Genomic DNA, 9,934 nt, shown 5'->3' with positions numbered 1-9,934 from the left:
GTCATAATTTTTGTAGCTTCTAGAAATTTCCAGATCTCCATTTTATGTAGATTTAGACAAAGATTTTGTTCTGTTTTTCATAATATGCTGTGTCTGTGCTATTGGAGACATGTATCAGATTTTGTGCTATTGGAGACAGTGTCTAATCTCTGGGTCTTGTGTTTATTCATTGAAGGTACAGATCTGCTCATCATGAAGTAAAATTTTGAAATGGTATCCTAGCATATGGTGTGTGCTGTTGCCTGTGGGAGGGAGTGTGTTGAGCCGAGAGACCAAGAGTCGGTGCCCATAAAAGAGTTTTCTCATCTCGGAAACATTCTTATGGTGTTTGTGCTCATTATAAGCTTCACAACTTGGAGAAGCTTTGGGATGATTTCATATAGTATCGACTAAGAGTGGAAGAGATTCAAACGCATTCATTGGGAAGGTGGGGAGGATACAAGAAAGGACTCAACCAAAGGACTCGGGAGGGGAGGGGAGGGGAGGGGAGGGGAGGGTATGGAGTGTGTTGTTGCATGTGGGAGGGAGTGTGTTGAGCCGAGAGACCAAGAGTCGGTGCCTATAAAACTAAAGAGTTTTCTCATCTCGGAAACATTCTTAGGGTGTTTGTGCTCATTGTAAGCTTCACAACATGGAGAAGTTTTGGGATGATTTCATATAGTATCGACCAAGAGTGGAAGAGATTCAAACGCATTCATTGGGAAGGTGCGGAGGATGCAAGAAAGGACTCAACCAAAGGACTCGGGGAGGGAGGGGAGGGTTGGGGAAGTGTAGTTGGGACCAAAGGACTCGGGAGGGGAGGGAAGGGAAGGACTCGGGGGGGGGGGGGGGGCGGGCGGGTTGAGGAAGTGAGGGAAGGGAAGGGAAGGATTGGGGAGGGGAGGATGCAAGAAAGGATTCAACCAAAGGACTCGGGAGGGGAGGGTTGAGGAAGTGTAGTTGGGACCAAAGGACTCAGGATTCAAACGCATTCATTGGGAAGGTGGGGAGGATGCAAGAAAGGACTCAACCAAAGGACTCGGGAGGGGAGGGGAGGAGAGGGTTGAGGAAGTGTAGTTGGGACCAAAGGACTCGGGAGGGGAGGGGAGGAGAGGGTTGAGGAAGTGTAGTTGGGACCAAAGGACTTGGGAGGGGAGGGGAGTTGGGATGCCACTTATTCAGTTACTAAGTGGGCTTTGTCTCTATGAATGTCTTATGGTGATGTTCTTAGTGTTTAATGACGACTTGTATGTTCTTGGTTTGACTAATGTCTTACGGTGATGTTCTTAGTGTATAATGACGACTTGTATGTTCTTGGTTTGACTAATGTCTTATGGTGATGTTCTTAGTGTTTAATGATGTCTTGTATGTTCTTTGTTTGACTAAGATACTTCTTTAGATTTCTTGCATGATAGAGGTGAGGGGTGCTCTATAGCTCAGTGTCGGGGAGTCTCGGGGAGATGTTGTAGTGTATGTAAATGAATGTAAACATTTAAATATAAAATTGTAATATGCATATCACATTTAAAATTGTAATATGCATAACACATCAAATTAAATTAGTCAGTGATGTTGTAGTGTATGTAAATGAATGTAAACATTTAAATATAAATTTGTAATATGCATCTTACATTAAATTAATTTTAAATAATAATGATTCATATTCGTAACTATGAGAACTTCATTTTTATTTTTTTGCTTTGTAAGTCAGGTTTTCTATTAACTTAGAAAACCTTAATCAATAGAATACTCCCATGGTCATCCTTAATCAATAGAGTTAATTGGAGCAGGGTTATTTGGACTTGCCCTCGGAGATGAGGGTGGTTTATAGTCACAGTGAACATGGCCCTCCATATGAGCCAACCTTGTTTTTAGTCTCTAATTTTTCTAGGTCGCGATCTTGACTGCACCACATACTCACCATATGATCATACAATTGCCACAGGATCTTCATGAATTCCACTTTATCTTCTTGACAAGCCCGATTTAACTTTATTATCCAAATTAGAAATCATTCACTGAACTCACATCTCTAAAGAAGTCTATGAATGGGCAACACTCAAAACACTTGACACTGGCTGAGAAGAGGATGGGACAGAGGAACCTCTTCGTCTCATGGAACTTTGATGAGAGGAAACCCTCCATCCTCCCTGCCCTCATGAGTTACTACGTACTCCACGCTGAGGAGGCATATTATCACAGGCGGACACAATTGATTCAGAAGACACCACCCGCTCCACAAAAGACCTTGTTCCAGACCATTGGACTATCCTAAGGCCATAAGAGGTCAAAGGGACACTGTGCCACAACACCACAAACTCCCAACTCTAACTAGTGCCCCACCCACTACACACCAAGCTCAAGGAGCAAAATGAAATTGCAACAGAGAAACAAGCTTTAATGCACTGCAACTCATCAAGGCTAAAAGAGGAAAACAAAGAGAACCTTACTCGATGAGCCTCAACCACCTAACTCCAACAAACAGAGCACCCTCGACACTCCATGCTTGGGGGGCCACCGAGAATGGGCACCAAAAAGCGATCTGGGAGAAACGACCACCCATTAATATAACAAAACTAGAAACCTTGAACAACACAGACCAGAACAACTTAAACACCAACACCAACTCATATGCCAAAACACAAGAACAGGTTGTGGGTGACCTTCCCCACCCCAATTAAACAACAGGAGAAGGGGGGCCTTAACAACTAAGAGCAAAAATCCTCTCACGGTCTCAAAATTCCATAGAGGCGTACTTTAACAAACAAAAAAGACCCATGTACCACCATCAAAGGCACCCGAACTTACACTTAACATGAATAACCCATAATAGAAGCCATTTAATGCTCAAAGGCAACATGACAATATAATTACCGTTTACCATGTGTTGAAGCAAACAATCTTGTCGAGCCAATATAGAAGAGAATCTCCAAGGTGGAACGTCCACGGCAACCCCCAAAAATTGGTGTTGGAGAGACTAATGAGCTTGCTACCATGTTTCCCTGGAACATCAATCCCCAGGGCACCGCTTCCCCATTTTGACACCAAATTGATTGCCAATTCGAGCAGAGCAAAGCATGAGGCTCTTGGACTAGAAATACAAAGAACAAACCTTGCCAACCTTAAATGCATTAACCATAGAAACCATTAGAATTGGGAGTAGTAAATGCCACCTGTTGTAAGACATAAGCTCCCATGCTCTTGCATGTTCGTATGATTATAAGGACAACATATGACCCCACTATACTATGGTTGAGGCATTGGCACCCCCATTTGGGAAACTTCATATTTAAATTTAATAAACATATAAAAATTCAATATTTACAAATTTTTTTTCTAAGTTATATATCTATTTATTTATCTATATCATCAATGCTATGCATATTGTAGGTTTTAACCTTGTACAAAAATTACCTGCATACGAATTCTAAAACACAGAAAATAAACAATGCGAGAGCATAACACATAAAACACATGCACAGAGATTTTCCCCTGGATCCCAAAACCGGAACTACCAGCTTGATTTTTCATTATATTTCTTTCAATGTTACAATACATATTTATACATGCCGAAGCATTCAATACCATGGACCGAAAACCATCGCGTCCAAATCCATGTGTGAAAATCATGCACAAAACCATAGGTAAGTCCGCCCAACCTAACATAGGGTCCAAAACCAAAATTTTCCAGGGCGCTACCCCGGACCCCATAGAGTGGGGTGTGGGGTTACCTGCACCCCTCAAACCCCCCTGTGACCCCCTCGCTACGCAATTGGTGCAACGAAGATGGGGCTCCGCCCCCTTCTAACCACCTAGTTAACTGCGTGGGCTAGTCGTGGAAAGAATATAACACAACCCAACACACATCACATTAAAAAATTAAATTGAAAAAATTATAAAACATGCTAAATCTTAGAATTTTGTGATCCATATCAATGATGAAGTTGTCTTTCGGATTAATCACATCATTGTGATTTGATCGATGTTTCGAACCATCTAATATGGTTCATCATTGAGATTTGGTCAATTTTTCGAACCATCGAATTTGTGCCACATCACTCGCTGAATACATATAATTTATTGGAATGAAGTGTCCACCTGTTTACCATAACCATGATGGAGTCATGTCTAGATGTCTTGCAAACCTGTAATGAAATCCATGGAAATGAATTCTCACTTCTACTCTGGAATCAGAATCTGCTGTAGTAGTCCAACTGGATGCTTACATTCTGCTTTCACCTGATGATACTCCAAACATCTAGCCACAAACTCTACCATGTCCTTTTTCAGATTCGGCCAATGATAGAACTTCTTCACTACTGTCAATGTCTTCTAGTATCTTGGGTGACCTGAGTACGGTTTTGCATGAAATTCTCGCAAGATAGTTTTCTTGAGCTCATTGTTGTCTGACACATATATCTTGTCCCTAAATTTGATCAAACCATCTGCTGTAAGACAATAGTCCACGTCTTGTTCACCTGTAACCTACTGTAACCTATGCATAAGTTCCATGTACCTGTGAACCTGTTGGCCTCCCTGTAAGATCTGATCCTGTAAGTTTGTCCTGTAAGAAATCATAACTTCTATATGATTCACCTGTGTTTTCTTGCTAAGATCATCTGCAACCTTGTTCTCTTTACCTTTAATGTACCTGATCTTAAAGTCAAACTCACTAATTGTGGCCAACTATCTAGCTTGCATGGCATTCAGATTCGGTTGGTCAAACATGTATCTCAATCCACTGTGATCGCTCATCAATACAAACCTCCTGCCAAGAAGATAGTGCCTCCATATCTTCAGTGCATGGGTGATCATTGCCAATTCAAGATCATGTGTCAGATAATTTTGCTCATGCTCATTTGGTTTTCGTTACTCATAGCACACTACCTGTCCTTCCTGCATTAAGACTCCACCAAGTCCTCTCTTGCAGGCATCTGTGCACACCACAAACTCTGTCTGGATCTGCAACCCTTTAAACTAGATCATTTGTCAATAACTGCTTCAATTGTTCAAAACTAACAGCATATTCGTCTGTCCATTCAAATTTTTTACCTTGCCTTTGCAGTAACGTAATAAGATATGCAACACGAGAGAGGTTCTTGTTGAACTTCCTATAATAACCTACGAGCCCCATAAATGATCTTACCTCATCCACATTCTTAGGAGTTGCCCACTCCATGATAGCCCTTATCTTCTCTGGATCCACTGCTATGCCTTCTTTGGAAACATGTTCCAAGTAATGTACCTCTTTCTAAAAGAAACTGCATTTACCGAGCTTAGCATACATTTGATGCTTTCTCAACAATCTTAATACTACCACTAAGTGTTCGACATGCTCTTCCTCATTTTTAGAATATATCAAGATGTCATCAATGAATACAATAACAAACTTGTTCAAATAATGGCGCAACACACTATTCATCAAGCACATAAAAGTCGCTGGAGCATTAGTCAAACCAAACAGAGTTACAACAAACTCATAATGCCCATACCTGGTCCGGAAAGTTGTTTTGTAAATGTCTCATTCTTTAATGTGCATTCGATGGTATCTTGATCTCAAGTCAATCTTTGAGAACACTATCGCTCCCTTCAACTAATCGAACAAATCATCAATCATTGACAATGGATACCTGTTCTTAATGGTCACCTTGTTCAACTACCTATAATCAATGCATAATTTGAGAGTACCATCATTTTTCTTCACAAACAACATTGGTACAACGCAAGGCGATGCACTTGGCCTAATGTATCCCTTGTCAAACATTTCCTTCAACTTCAACATCAACTTTACTAACTTTGGTGTGCTTATCACATATGGTGCTTTTGATGCTAGTGTTGCCTCTGGTACCAACTCAATGGAAAAATCTACTTTTCTGTAAGGCGGCAACTCTAAAATTTTTGTTGGAAACTGGTGTATGATAGGATACCTTCTTAATACCTCTCCATTCTCATCCTCCTTACTTTTATCACTAGAAATGTGCACTGCAAACAATCGTACCCTTTTTTGTGACTGCACTTGGCCTGCATAGCTATCACCATTCTAACCAATGTTGTGTTCTTCTTACCCTGCAAGACTCTCTGTTCTCCATTGTCATCCAAGTAGTCAATCGCCTTATCATAACAATCCACCTTAGTCTCGTGAAGATACACCCAGTCCATACCCAAAATCATACTATATGACCCCAACGGCGATATATTCAAATGTGTTGATGTAGGCATACGATTTAATTTGAACGCACAAGCCCCTACCCAGTGATGAACTCTCTTCTTTGTCCCTGTAGCCAACTGCACTAACCAAGATTCTGCATGCACTTCTTTATTCAAACCACACTTATCCACCAAGACAAGGTCAACAAAACTATAATTAGATCCAGGGTCAATCAAAATAAAAACAACTTGATCACAAAGCTTACCATCTATCTCGATAATAGATGCCTGATGATCAGCTTGTCTATTATCCAATGTTGGATAGATCTGTGGAATGTTTTTCCCAAAATCCCTAACTGTCTGCACTTCCTGTGCACTGTAAATCTGAGGCCTACCACCTTCATTCTGCGGACAATCTCTCTTGAGATGCTTCTTGCCACATATCTAACATTGCAACTATCCTTTACCATCACTTTTATTTTGTTTCCCCCCATGCTGTGACCCATTGAAGTTCTTGTAAGGTGCAACAATTTCTTTCTCTCTTGCATTTTGAGGTCTTCTTCGCTTCAACTACCATTTACCTTTAGCTTTGTCTTTCCCTTTCCAACCTTGCTGAGATTCTGTCTTACGTTTTGATTGTTCATAGCAGTGCTTCAATTTCTCAATGACCTTCTCAAGCGACCGAAACTCATCATATTCAATCCGATCTCTAAATTCTAATGGAAATCCATTGACAAATCTCTAAATTTTGGCCTTCTCATCTTTAAGATATGGTAATACATCAATAACTTTAGAAATTTGGTCGTATACTTCTCATCTATCATCGATCCTGTCTTTAGCTCATAAAACTCTTTGGATTTGCTGTCGTAGTACCTCTCTGACAAGTACTTATTCCTAAAAAGTCTCTTGAATTCATGCCAACTCAAGTCTTTTGTCATGCTGTCTCTGGCTCGTTTCACATCTTCCCACCAGATGTCTTCTTTCCTTTGACGCTGAAGATAGCTATTTTGGCTTTCATATTCTCTGTGTACTCATGCAGCTCAAAGAATTTCTTCATTCCAAGTAGCCATGCTTCTGCATCTTTCGTCTTCTTCAAATCCCCATTAAAGGTAGGTGGCTTGGCTTTCTTGAGTTCATTTGGAAAATATCCTCTGTCACTCCTCTTGTAAGGATGATAAAGATGACAATCATAGTCCCTGTTAGAACCAGAACTAGAATAGAACATGTGTCCATCGCCTCTCCTATCCGGAGTATCCAAGACCTTGCCATACTTAATCGTGTCATCCCTATCCGACCTGTACCCACCATGAGATCTAGTGCCATATGCCCCATTAGTCCTATCTTCCTGCCCATGGATGATTCTAAACGGTCCCTGTCTTTGCAATTCTGACAAACTCTGAATAATTACTGCATTAACTTCTGCTTGTTTCTCCTGTGCCTGAATGATTATGTCATTATTTGCTTTGCAACTTCTTATTTCTACCTTAAACTTCTTAATGTGTCTACTAATTCAGAAGAGTGCCCAACACCACGCTGCTCATTTGATCCATAGGAAGAGTTTCGTGAACTGTAGTCTACTGTCTTGCTAGTCATCTTTGATCTTCTTCCTGCAAGTATACCATGTCTTCTTAAACTAAAACATAACATAATCAACATACCTCAGTGTAGTTTAGGGGAGGATATCTCTTCTGCAAGATCAACCAAATTAGTGCAATACATGTATAAACATGATCATATCAATACATAAACATAATTTCAATCATCAACCAATTACCATGCATGACCATACCAAACACATAAAATCATCTTATGCACCACAACTATAACCATGTCAATGTATGCATGACAACATATAAATATTGACATGCATAACCGACATACACTCATGACAAACACATCTAACAACAACACCAACAAATTTCACATGGCGACACAAATGCAACCATGACCACCACCATGCATACTCAACAAGCACACAAACCACAAGCATAATGAACACTTATGCAACCGATATGTATGCATGTCGAACACACCGCCCATTCAGTCCAAGGGGTGAACCATGCTATGATACCACTCTGTAGCACCCTCCTCCCACATTTACCCAAGTTAACTAACTCCCTAGGGTAAACATGTGACGAGAGGCTACTGTGATGTGATTCAATTCTCTATGTACAATTAAGGAAGTGGAACTGACAAAACTAAACCAATATGGCCTAACTCAAGAGCTATAGACCCTTTAGGAGACAACCAACCCTTCTAGATGTTTAACCGCTAATACAACTTGACAATTTACTGATATGGGCTTTTAGTTGCTCCCATGACAAGCCATGCATGCAATTGAGGTCTTCCAGTTACTCCCACAACAGGACATGCCAGCGACTGTGGATTGTTTTAGCTAGTTTTAAGCCAACGACCTCGGATTTTGAGCCTATGTCTCAGGACACGCCCAGAACTTCATGAAACATTCAGGAATAGTAAATAACAATGGAATAAGATTACTAATGCAATCATTGGTACAAGTACTTTATCTGACCCCTACTAGCCACAACATACATTTAATCAAACATGTCACAATTATGTAATCTTCAGGTCATAACAACAAATCTAAGCATAGGGGTCTCATACTTATCTGAGATTCGTAAAGAAGCATTTATGTCTTATCACAATAGTTGCATTATCATCTATTAGGTCATATATTCATTTGCCAATCAAAACATGATGAGAGCCATACATCAAGTCTTCCATAAAACATACTCATAACCATCATATAACCAACAAAAATAACAAGGGTATAACAACCATAAGAATAACATATGAACAATATATTTACACATGAAATATCAGGTCTGAGACTTCCATGAACCACCCGACCATTGATTGGGCTGAACCAAATCTTTCTTTTAGCCAATCACCCCCATGCCATATTCCAAGCATGAATGTGAGACTTACACCAAAACCATCAAGGGCTTCCTTAGGCTTTATCGTATATCCCACCAAGGGATTCCTAGGCCTGAACCTTCATCAATACAACCAGGCTTTACCACAATCCCCACCAGATCACTAGGCCCTAAATAAGCATGTATGCCTCCAGATATCTCCACCTAAATCATGAGGAATTTGTCTGTCTCAACCTCTCGGGTTTACCATGTATCTCTCCATTACCAGTCAAGGGATTCCTATGCCTACAAGATCAACATCCTCTGGGACACTGTGTATCCCACCATTACTGGTCAAGGGATTCTTAGGCCCAATCAAAGGTATTCACCTCTGAGCTTTACCATGTATCCCATCCCGAGATTCCTAGGCCCAATAGAGGTGTTCACAACAATGATTTACTGTGTATCCCATCCCGGGATTCCTAGGCCTTGTGAATAATCCTGAGACCATCCTACTCAACGTCGAATCCATCCGACAATCCAACTCAACCAAAACAAGAGAACCCCATCACACCATGGTTATCTGTAAATGGTAAGGCAAAGTTGAATAACATTGTCACACTTGGAAAAACCCATGCCAATGACAACAAGAGTACCAAAAACACATGCATATACCATGCATGCCAAAACTAGCAAGGAAATCCTACGTGCAACTTGATACCTGCAAGTAAATCAATTGTAGTCACTTGATCTTGCTTTTCCTTGCTTGATCTTTGCTTCCCTTTTCCTTTTGTGTCCTTCCTTTGTTTTCTATGATCCAATGCTAAAGTGCTCCAAGAATGCTCTAAGTGTCCAAGAGTGTGAGAGAGAGAGAAAATAGGGAGAGAGCTCCAAAACTGAACTGGCAAAAATCTTCAACTGATCCTCAAAAG

This window comes from Pinus tabuliformis, chromosome 9, assembly GCF_031772625.1.
Source record: "Pinus tabuliformis cultivar Carrire ecotype Pingquan chromosome 9, CPIR1, whole genome shotgun sequence".
Lineage (NCBI taxonomy): Eukaryota > Viridiplantae > Streptophyta > Pinopsida > Pinales > Pinaceae > Pinus > Pinus tabuliformis.
The sequence above is the reverse complement of the archived record's forward strand: the minus strand, read 5'-3'. Positions refer to the sequence as shown.